The 12,364-nt window shown below is 33.6% G+C and overlaps 1 protein-coding gene and 1 pseudogene across 1 annotated transcript in view; one reads left to right on the top strand and one right to left on the bottom strand.

Annotated features, from left to right (window-relative positions):
• The window catches only part of LOC118743556, a 2,395-nt pseudogene extending 1,933 nt beyond the window's left edge, over window positions 1-462 (top strand).
• LOC118743421 (ornithine decarboxylase antizyme-like) overlaps window positions 1-12,364 on the bottom strand; it is a 35,513-nt gene that overhangs the window by 8,547 nt on the left and 14,602 nt on the right.

Below are 12,364 nucleotides of genomic sequence, written 5' to 3' on the forward strand. Positions count from 1 at the left end.
GTATTTAAATTTTTATGTATATTAGTAATGAGTTCAATCAGCCCCTTCAACCGGCTAAATTTAAACAAAATATTATAAAAGGCGAGATGAGCTGAGAAATGAAAATAAAATGCAACAAAAACCGTTGAAAAAACTAAATAAAATTTCGAATTCATTAGCACATTGGCACGCAACATATGTACATACATATATGTATGTATGTAGCAACTTATTGCGCATTTGGCTAGAGATTTAAATTCGCATTAATATACATATATACATACATATGTATTTCGCACATATGTATATTACTGTAGTTTATATTTGGCCAAACTTACTAGGTAGACATATGTACATACGTATTGCGTAAACACAATTTTTTTTAAGTATTATAATAGGCGGGAATATATCGTCGAAGTTTTTGCAAAACCGCCCATCGACCAATTGCCAAACCGCCTAAATTGCGGTTGTGGCAAAAATTAGATTTGGTAACCCTGAACTCCAGGCATCGAGATTTATGCATAAAAATGGTTAAATCGCTATTAACACAACAGATTTGTAAAATAATAACTGGAGAAGAAAATACCGCCTATCAAGGCAATGCCTTCAGTGCCGTAAGATAGGTGGTTTTGCAATTGGGCGATGGGCGGTTTTGCAAAAACATCGTCGATATGTATGTATCAATGAAGGAGTTACGAGTTTATTTTAACAACGTTACCATAAAATAAAACAAGCAAATACAAAAAAAAAACGTAATTACTTTACACTGGTTACAAAGGACTTTCCCACCAGTTACAATTTTTAATATTTATATGAAGAGGTGTATATTGAAATAAAATGTATACGTTATTTAGTTATTTATGCATCTGTTTCATTAATGTATAAATTCCGACGACATTGTTACAAAATTCACAGTTAATCGAATTCTGGAACCCAAATGTCCTATAAGTCACAATGGAACGCCTCCATAGAAATGTTATCTTTATCCCCATCGGAACGATATACATATATACATACATATTTTTTAACAGTGAAAAAATTTGTAATACGCGACAATCAAAATACCTTGCGAGCCAATAAAAATAGGTTTAGCCGCTATAAAGTTTACGACAAACAATACGACCCCTTCGACACTCTTTTATTAAGTACATCAGCTAACATACAAACATGTTTGTTTTAATAACATAAAAAAAAAAATTAACAAAAGCCATCTTAAAGAAACATTAATGGAATTTAATTACAAAATTAAAGCTGAATTGCATTTTTATGAATATTTGTTGCAAGAAAAGTCTTTCCCCGCAACCGTAACCACTTCATTGCAAGCTTTTGTATAACGTTTGCTTTTCTGTGATCACAAAGGCTACTCAAGCATTCTAATAAGCGTCGCCAGCACAGGCAGATATGTAGATACTTGAATCTTGAATTTTGTAAAATTTGCAATTTTTCTCGAGCTCATTTACAACATGTCACGTACGATGGATAACACAATTCAACTATGTAAGTACATACATACGTACATATGTATGTATATGGATTCCAGTTGGGGAGAGTGCAGCGTTAAGGGGTTATTGTTATACGAGTAGACGACAAGTATTCAATTAGATATGTCAAATTATGCCTGCTGACTTGCTTCATGCTTATTGGCTAGATGGGTTGATTTACATTAATTTATTTTCGCTTATAAATATGCATTGTGGGTGTGTTGCATGCAAATGAGTTAAATTATCCATAAAATAGTCAGCAAGCCTTAAATTAATTAAAATGAACCGTGCAAATTAATTTCAAAAGGCGAAAATAAAATATTAAAAAGGTACTAAGTTTATTGAAAATTTTTAAACAAAATATTTAAATATTAAGATGCGCATGCAACTTTGGAAAAAATCTCTGCTGAACACCGGAAAACTGACGTACCATGACGCCGAAATTTCGCTGGTAGCTACCGAAACAGGTGTATTCGAGTTTTGCAAACACGCACTCATTTCACTTGTCTAAAACTAGCGGCAAAAATACACACGCTTAAAAAAATAGCCTCTATAAATATTTATAAATTCGACTTTTAGATGGAATTCAATACACTGACGTGTTTTACATAAAACTTAAATAAAAATTATTGCTTCCCAGTCTATTCCACGGTTTTTTGTTTGTTTTATTTTATCACAGCTGCGTTGCAATCGAACCGAAAAGGTTAGTTTTGAACAAAGGTTTTCACATTAATATTAATGTTTTGTGCGTGTGATATTATCTATTTATTTTTTTTTTTTACAGCCCTTAGCACACAGGTAGTTAAATAATAATCGCTTTTATATTTTTATGAACTTTTTCTGCAAAAACTGTTTTGAGTTTTCATCTGCTCAACGTCTGATATGAGACTAACAAAGCGCCAAGAATGTTAACGATTTTTATATTTTGAAAACTCATCCAATCCCAGCCATAGGGCAGTAGACAAGTGCAACCGGTAGGCAGTCGAGCAGCAGTGCGGTGTGAGCTCGGAAGCTTTTACACGTAAAAATCATCATCAGTGGCACTCGCCTAAGCGCTGAGGAGCGCGCTGAGCATAACGTTGAAAAGAAAGACAAATAGTCAGATAGGTAAAATACACATTGAGGCGGCTTTCCACACACATGTGGGATATTGCAGGAGGCTGCAAGCAAACATTCTGAAAATATAGACGTGGGAGCGTGACACAATGCTCGTCTGCTGCTCAAAGGCTATGACGAGCAGATGAAAATACAACAACTTGTTTTGTTATAAAATAATGCAATAGAATTGTATTGACTTGTGCAATAGTGCTGGCAGCGGCAGTGGCGCTAATACACTGTGCATCACAGAATAGAACAACTCAAAACGTTTTATGATGCGACTTTTTTGCCATTGGCAGGGGTATTCTTGTTAAGAAAAAACTAAAGCTCGTAGTCAATAGATGTGCCTAGAAATACGCAAAATGGCAGGCCGGGGCATGTTATATAATATTTAGAGTTTTAAAAATTGGAGAACCCTGATCAGTAACAACGCCATACTTGAAAGTAAATGCCACTCTAATTATATATGTGTACGTAAATATGTCATAGTCAAGTTAACATCACTGAAGAGGGTTTCCAAATGAGCCCTGGTCTCAGATTTGCACCGTTCGTTCGATTCTCAAAAGTGAGGTGTCAAATTAAAGATATTGGACTTAAAAATTTGCAATAAGGTTTTACTTTTTCAAAAAGAATAGCCGCCTTTAAAAAAAATCATTGAAATTATTAAAAAAAAAAATTAAACCAATTATTACAAAGTGGAAATCAATCGAAATCGTTTTGAAAACCTTTGTTTTTTAGCTTTAACTGCAGGAGGATTGCCACCTGTTAAATATCCGATTCAATTTGAATTAGGTAAGATAAATATGTGTCACGGTAAGAAGCTAGTAGTTGCAAACATGATAAAAATATTACAAGGCAAAACCATTGAGAGGCAGTCTGACGTTTGCCAACAATATAATTTTAAAATTCGAACTCAAGCTCACACACACATTCTCATTTTTAATCCCAAACAACAACAATTATGAACAATTTAATTTTTTTATTTTCAATTGTATATGATTTTAAAATGTTTGCAAACGTCAGAAAAAAATCATGGCTGACGAATTGAGAGAATGATTTTACCTTCTAATGTTTTTATCATGGTTGCAAATATTTTGAAGAGGGTTGCTACTTGTTTAAATAGTCTAAATTAATTAATTAATATGTAATGGAATATTAAAATTTCTTAAACAAAAGATTTTTAATGATAAGAATATTTTTAAGTTTTAATGCTAAGAATATTTTGAATGTGGTTTAAAGAGGGTTGCTACTTAACTTTGTATATCTACTCAAAAGATGCAATAGATCGATCTTTACGTATTGCAATTCTTTCGTTTTCTACTGGCCCCCTTTTGTCGGCGAGTGTTAAATGCAAATCGGCGGCGTAAAGGGATTTACGAACCTCAACAATTGGTTGCCACGCCACGGTACTTCATGTAGGTAAACATGTGTGCATTTGTCGTTGTGTCGAATTGATGCCACTGACGTTTTTGCAGGAAAGGCGAAAGTTTATTAACAATACAAAATGGGCTTAATTAACAATTAAGTAGTTCATATGCAAACACGCGCAAGACCTTCTGGTTATAGAAGCTATACTTACTATATGTACATTAGACGATACCACCCAACAGGCACAAAAAAAAGTTCGCCATTCACTTTCGAATCTACAGATTTACTGGAGTAATCGAAATCTTCCTTAGCAAAACTTTAATGGTTTTTGGCGATCTTTAATTTACAGACATTATGGTTGATCTGGTTAGTAAGCACACAGCAAATTGTCTAAGTACTCGTATTATATGCCGACTGTTAATGCCGAAGATGTGACAAAAAATTTTGGGGTGAAACTACATTTTTTTTTTCGAAAATTCCTAGAAAAAAATACTCTAAATTTGAAGGCGTACGGTGAACTTATTTCCTGGTACGGTTTATACATATACATATCGTTACCTTGATTTACAAAGCTCTTAACCTACACTTTTTTGCGTTTTTGGTAGGATATGCTAAAATACACCTTCAGTAAAAATTTTAAAGTGTATTCACCAAAAACAACGGAGTTACATGCCACTTTTTAAAAAGCCCTACCAGTTCTTGATACATATATTTTTTATAATGTTTTTGCTTCTCTTGTACAGTAAAAGAAGCTGTTGGTTAGGGCCTTTGTGAATTAAGATAACGATGGGTTCATTAGTGTTTCCCACGTTCCATATAAAGAAAGATTTAATTATCCTGTTATTTGAGGTTTTTATGGAAACAAAAATAATACCACGCAACTGTTGCTTTCAAAATTAGCATTAAAAAGGTGGAAAACTCAGCGATTCCGTTTTATTGGTGAAAAAATATTTTTTCAAACTAAGTTTAAGCTTCGTTGGAAAAATATTACCCATTACATGTACATGGTTCTCGATGCGGTCTAGCTCATGAGCTGGTGCACGAAGGAAACTGCACACATTTTGAGAGCAAATGTACAATTTACCAAATTTCATGATTCATCTAAGGAAGTATGTGAGCCGGTCTAATGTATCCCGTATGTTTTACAAGAAATTCTGGTTAAAATGTTTTAAATTTTCATTGCCATTTGTTGAAATTTATATAAGTTTTTAGATACAGTATGAACTACATACTATAAATTCTACAATGTATATTTTAGTGAAAAAATAAAAACATATCGACTGCTGAGTGGGAGATCGACCTATCTAGGCAGCCAGTTCGAAAAAGCCTTATCTCAAAAAAGTTTTTAAGAACGCCCTATTTCAGAATTTTATTGAAAAACACTATCTCAGAATTTGCTTGGAGAATACGATTCACACATGTCCTATCTCACTTCTAAATGTATTGAAAATGTGCTGATATGGGGCGCTTTTGAATCGGCAGCTGAGATAGGGCAAATTCTGAAATAGGACGTTTTTGAAAAGTTTTTTGAGATATGGCGTTTTCGAACTGGCTGCCAAGATAGGTCGATCTTCCACTCAGCAGTCGATATGTAATAATAAAAAATGAATATTAAATTAATATGAGTAGTTATTTTAATGAAGGTTTCATTAGTTATGCCGCAAGAAAGAACAGCTGTTGTTGTTTGCTCAATAGAAAGTATTTAGCCGCAAATTACGTTTCTGTTTTGAATATATCTGCCAAAACCGGATACCTATAGGGAAATATATTTTGTTTACATTTGGTTGGCTAACGAAATTTAAAATTTTAAACCATCCGACATATGTATGTATGTATGTACATATGTACATATGCAATAAGCTTGTAAATAAGATGTGAAAGAGTGAAAATGCTATTATACCGACATAAATTGAAAAAGCCACGCCACGCGCATTTCAAAACTGTTGGACAAAAGGTATTAAAATAAAAACAAAATGGAAGACAAAACAACAAAGAGAAGAAAAGTATGTTAAATATTCTGAAAATAGCCACAAACATGAAAACACATATACATATATGTATGCATGCAGATACATACATATGTATACTATACATATACATATCCCACTAGGCATTTTGTTAGTTTGACCGCAGGTACTACAAAAATGTTATGCCTAGTCACGTGCATTTTGAGTAGATGAATTCGCCAACTAACTAAAGTAGGTGTAAAGTAGGAGAAGCCGAAGTAATAAATTGATACGAAGCCAGTAGATAACAAAGTTAGCTACGTACTCGGCATTCTTAAGTTGTAGCTGCTGTGTATCAGATCAGATGAACGATTACATGAACAAGTATTTTTAGCAAAAAAAAACCGACTCCAACTCTCATATAAAAATATATATATATATCTCATGATCCACTGATGAGAATGTCTGTTAGCATGGGCACACGATCGAATACGAACGATGTCACTCTATTGCTTTTTGTACTACACAAAATCATTCTGCGAAGGCGGCCATCGCTGGGCATTAGTCATGGAAGTTATTATGCTCCGCATATGAAAAGTGAGGAGGAAAGTATTAATAATTTGCACTACCTGGCGGCCTACTGGGATGTATTAAATGCATACATATGTAGCTATAAATGTAAATACAAAAGGTATATTTATCCGTACCCTGTAGGGAAACCACGAACTGGTGCACCAAATAGATGGTTCGTACTAGATCGCCACCAGCTCAAAAGCAGCGAGATGTGGTACTTTTAAAAAACAATTTTATTTTTAAAAATATATATCTAAAATTAGGAGTTTAGAACTGGTTCGAAACTACATATAAAAAAGGAGATGCAGAACGAACTAGATCTCATATGGCGAATTTCGAACTGGTTCGGAACTATCGAAAAAGGGATGCAGCGGGGGGCTTGTTTACTTTAAATAGATTTTTGCTTGGCGCATTTTTCGTTCAAACACGCTTTCAGTCTGCACTTCGCAGATGCTTTTTCATAGTTTGGTAATACAAAACTAAAATTGATGTTAACATTTTAACATTTAGGAACCTTCTGTAATGCAGCGGGGGACAATTTCCGATTCCTATAACATCGCCGTGTTAAATTCGCCAGTTGTTTGCATGCAAAAGAGATTTATCGCAAACCAGTACTGGGTCTAAATGTACTAGAAGCGCACCAGTTCAGAACCAGAGACTTTCCCCACAGAGTATATACTAATACGTACAAATGATTGTACTCTGGTGAATATAATGAAAAATGGAATGGAAACAAGTTTAAGAATAATTAAGTCGCAGCACACAATCAACACTAAAGATTAGATAAAACACAAATTTATGACATACAGACGTGAACAATGAAATAGAATAACGAGAAAAAAAAATTCCTTTAAAAAATTATAATAAAATGAAACTGTGCAAAGAAAGTTGAAGACTGGCAAATCAGTTAGCAAAATATCTAGAAACGTATTCGAAAATTTAAACAATTTCTAATATAAATCTGATATTTCATCCGCTTTCCGATCTCAAATTCGGTCGTTTTTCGGTTACGTTTACTCACCAAAGTGTGCATTCAAAACACCTGTCTAGAAAAGTACCGGAAAATAGTTGTGAAAGGGAACTCTATTGGCACAATCCGAAAGTGGATCCGAAAAAAGGAAAAAATGTGGATAAAATACGGATTTTTGTCCGATTACCGATTCAATTTTCAAAATGGTTGTGAAACGGATACGTTTTTGCTTATTTTTCGTTTAGCTTTCTATTAAGCTTTCCTTCTGCATGTCACAGATGCTCTTTCTTGATTCGAAAAAAAAATAACGGCATAAGAACTCAGGTTCCTCTGAAAGCTAACAAATACTACACGCTTCTCTGCACTCTGACAAATGCCGACTACGTATACATACTTTCAAATGTTAGGCTTGAATAAATAAAATACAATTATTGCTTTCAAATAACATCATATTTTTCGAACGTTTTCCGGTTACGAAAATTAATGAAAATTGTAGTCGTCGCATACGAAGACCGCACTGTTTTTGAACGTTTTTTGAGACGAAAAGGATCGAAAATTGTAGCCGTTTTCGGTTCGTTTCCGGATACGAAAATTGGTAAAACACCGACGTGTTGGCAAAATTTACGTTTCTCTGCGGGTTGGGTGTGTACAGGTACGTGATTTTTGTATGTATTTATACTACGTTGGTGTTGGTTGATTTTTCCGAACGAAAAATTGCATTGAATATGGCACAATGTCGAACCGGGTTTGTCTCCAAACCAAATTTGACAAGAAACGACGGAAATTTGTTAACAAAAAGTTAATATAGAAATACCCTAACTCCCTTTCGTTCAAAATAAAGTTGTGTACGAAAGTCGGTAAATTACTTACTAAAATCCTTTTATAACTTAAAATTTAATGCTGCAGCATAAAATTAGATAGTATTCAATACAATACCGCGTTCAAATGAATTCGGGGCTAACGAACTTGGTTTTCTATTAAGTTTTTAAACTCTCCGTAAAGAACAGTTACATATGTATATACATAAATTAACACAAACAAAATTCATTAAAATTTGTCTTCGTCGCAGTTTGCATATTCCGTATTTGTGTAAATCAATAACCTTTGCAATGCCGTCCATTATACATATAATTAGCTTAAATGTGTATGTATGTATGTATGTACATACTAATGTATGAATAAGTATGCATATGTACACGAATTTACTACACATTTTACGTGGTATATGTATTAGGGCGTTCCTTATTCTTGATTTTAATGTTTAACATTTTGTTGACATTTACGCAAATTCTTTTAACACTTTGACTAACAATGCAAGCCGCGACCTAAAGAGTCAATTCAAACATTTCAGATTGGAGCTGAATCGTTTTATAACGATTCCGAAACAACCTAAGTAACAGTTTTATGCGTAAGGGTAATATTTTATCTGGGAAGCGTGAGTGCTTCAAATTACTGTAGTATCTGGATACAAAAATTATTTTATCTTGCCCAATGTATGTATGTATGTATGCACATACTACGTTCCTAGTCATAGCACATCCATCCAATCATGTGTATATTCGCCTACTGAAAATTTTGTACGAAGTCAGGAGGCATAATTTTTAATTACGCTTCGTTCGCTTTAGTTTCTTTATTTGTTTTCGCTTTTTCTCAATAATAAACATTAAAAATGAGAACAAAAAAGCTGACGTACATGTACACAAATACATATACCATGTGCAGAAGTACATATGTACTACGCCATGTATACCCAATATGCCACAAAACGAGGTCGAGTTGGAAGCGAAGTCGATTTGACGTCGCTGTGTCTCATGTAGTGTTACCGTTGTGCGTCGAAAGGGGCAATTTGACCCTTTTTAAGCGCCAATACCCTTTGACCCGACTTCTTGACCCTTTTCCAAAATTATGTGCAACTTTTGCACCTTTTCAGAGATTTTTTAGGAAATGTTAACAGAACCATGCTGTTAAAAAATTTTTCTCCTGTAAGTACGAAAAAATGCATTACTTAAAACTTTTAAAGGAAATGCAACTCTTTTCCCTGCAGCAACTAGATTTATGTGTATGTTTGCAACCCTGTTTTGTGCAAAGCTTGCCCCGCTCTTTTCTTTTTAAATTCAACAGATTTATTAGTTTACTAATAAAGAAAAGCGAAAATTACATGGTGACCCTTTTTTGGTCAATGACTCCTTTTTTGTGACTTTCTGAAAATTCTCAACGGCAACACTGGTCTCATGTACAAGATATGTATGTATGTAGGTGGACAAATTTCACTGTTGGATTTCTAGACTTTTTTATATCCTACATTCAACTGTGTGGTATGATAAGAGTATTTTAGTTGATTTTCTATACTTTTTAAAAAAACCTCTCATTGGAGAAGTGCGTCATTTTGTGTTAATTTTTAATAGTAGATCATATTTCCCGTGGTTTTTATAACATATCGAGGGCTTATATTCAATATGACCTATCTGCAGTTTTCACATATTCCAAGTCCACCTTAGACTTAACTGTCAGCGATGACGTTTATGAATTAACTAATGAATTTCGGGGTTAAAACTGTAATCAGTGATGACAGTTAAATCTCAGATGGGTTCTAACATCAAAAAGTAATTTTTGTTAAAACTGTAGACAGTTCGTATTGAATATAAGCTTTCGATAAGTTCTACTAAAAAACTGTGGACCATTTCTAATGCCGAATTTCCACTAGGCATTGAAATGATATAAAATGTATGCCATTTAAAAAAATGCCATGTGGAAATGAACTTTATGGCAATTTTTTTAACGTATTGCCCAACTTTGTCATTTTTGCCATTTAATGCCTGGTGGAAATCCAGCATAACATTGTGAAAATGGGTTTGAAATATATGAAAAAAGTGTATGTATATACTATGTGTATTTTCCCACCTTTGAAGGACCGAAAGTAACATGTCATCTAATGTCACCGAGCTAGATTTTGAGGATATCCTAGCAACATCAATTGTCTATAAAAATATCCACTTTATTCAAAGCACTAGAGTACAACTATTTTTCTTATTTTAATTTTTTTTTCCCCGAGAATATTCACTATGTTTCAAGTTCAGAATTTTTCGAAGAACGGCTAAAGGTCGATAAGCGCGATAAAAAATGTTCTCCTCTATACTTATGTAAGTCAAAATTTAAGCTACTCGATGTTCGTAAATCTAATGAAAGAGATATAAAAAAATTGCTAGTTTCAGTACGAAATCTTGATCAAAGAGCTAGAGAGTACAACCGAGTCTTTTACTTCTGCGGCGGTACGCAGCCTTCAATGCATTACACTCACACATAGACAATTGAAATTCCCATACTGGATGCCGTACATCTCTGATCGAGATAGCCCCACATTTATAGAAACAAATTAATATATGTCCTTGGGCGCCTGGATATTAGGAGGAACTATAAAAGTGCCGAATTAGCAAGGAGTCATATCAATGGCATCATTTTAACGATATTCAAGAGATCACACCACTAATTTAACCAATGAACGGAAAACCTTTGGTCCTGTGAAGCAGAGAGGTTTATTGGTCCTCCTAAGCATAACAAAATAGTTTCCTTATAAGGAAACATTTTTTTAGGCACCCGCTAAAAACCGCTATGTCGCTGAAAAGGTCTCGCTCAGCACTATAATTGGCCATTACAGTTTTGGCCTTCAAAACCGTTTTAATTTATACCTCCACTAAATTTGGAATTACTATCCCTAGATTGTTATTTTTATACTGCAAATCTAAAGCTCTCAAAAAACGATGATGACTTTGCTAAAAAGGGTTAGGCTTTATTCAATATTAGTCTTGAGCGAAGCCTTTTCAGTGACATAAAAATTTAAAAAATCAGAAAGCAAGTAAGAAAGTTACAGTAAAAAACGCAATTTGGCGAATAAAAAAAATGTATACCCAATATTTCTTTTCGACATAAGTATTCAAATAAAACAGACCGCTAAACTTTTTTTCGTGATACGCCTTAATGTACATATGTGCATAAATACATGCCTGGCTATTAGTAGACTGAAATGCTCCAATTTCTTAGTACGGACTATTTGTGTGCCACTTATCCCATTTTACTTTGGCATTCACACTAGCAGATTTAAGTTTAACTAATACATATTTAATAGGTCCCAATTTGTTTTTGAATTGCCTGTTAAATTATGGGACAACATACATATGTATTCACAAGGCGATACGGCGGAATATAAAAAATTTATGTACAACGTGTGAAAAATTTAAGTTTGGAAAACTTATCCATCACGAAAAAATATGATCTAAAAGCATACATATGATTGATTTTTTTGTAATTAAATAATTTTAACATTTTTTTGGCTATATATCCGAAGCGATTTTAGGATATCTGTCTTCAAGAAAATTAGCTTGTTTTGTTTTCTTCTTTGGGTTTGTGCGTTAACTTATTTGGATTTTCCTATCGAGCATACTATCTGACATTAGTACCAGCGATTCCAACTTGCGGGGAATTCACCGATTTGCGGGGAATCGCTGCATTTTGCGGGGAATTTTGACTATTTAATTTTAAATCAGAATGCAGAATACTTTTAGTAAAATTTTATTTTTTAGTCGCAGTTGTAACTTTGCCAATTTCACATTAGCAACACTATAAAAACATTGATGTCAGCAATCAGGGCGAATTTAATTCGCCTAGTCAGTACAGTTGGGAAGTGCACGAACTAGTTAGTTCAATGCAGTAGGTCATTGCATTGATCGAACGAACTATTTCGGAGTTTTAAATGAACTATTTGCTCCAGGTTTCCGTTTTTTAAAGTTTACTTATATTCAAGTATATATACATATTAAATATCACAATTATTTATTCATTTATTGATATATGCAATTATATTTTTATTAGCTGGCATTAAGTAATAATAATATATACATACATAGCCTGTATTTAATCAAATGAGCCGAATGGAAGAAAGTGCGAAACGACCC

This window comes from Rhagoletis pomonella, unplaced genomic scaffold (assembly GCF_013731165.1).
Source record: "Rhagoletis pomonella isolate Grant_MI unplaced genomic scaffold, Rhpom_1.0 Rhpom_scaffold_00007, whole genome shotgun sequence".
NCBI classification, from domain to species: domain Eukaryota; kingdom Metazoa; phylum Arthropoda; class Insecta; order Diptera; family Tephritidae; genus Rhagoletis; species Rhagoletis pomonella.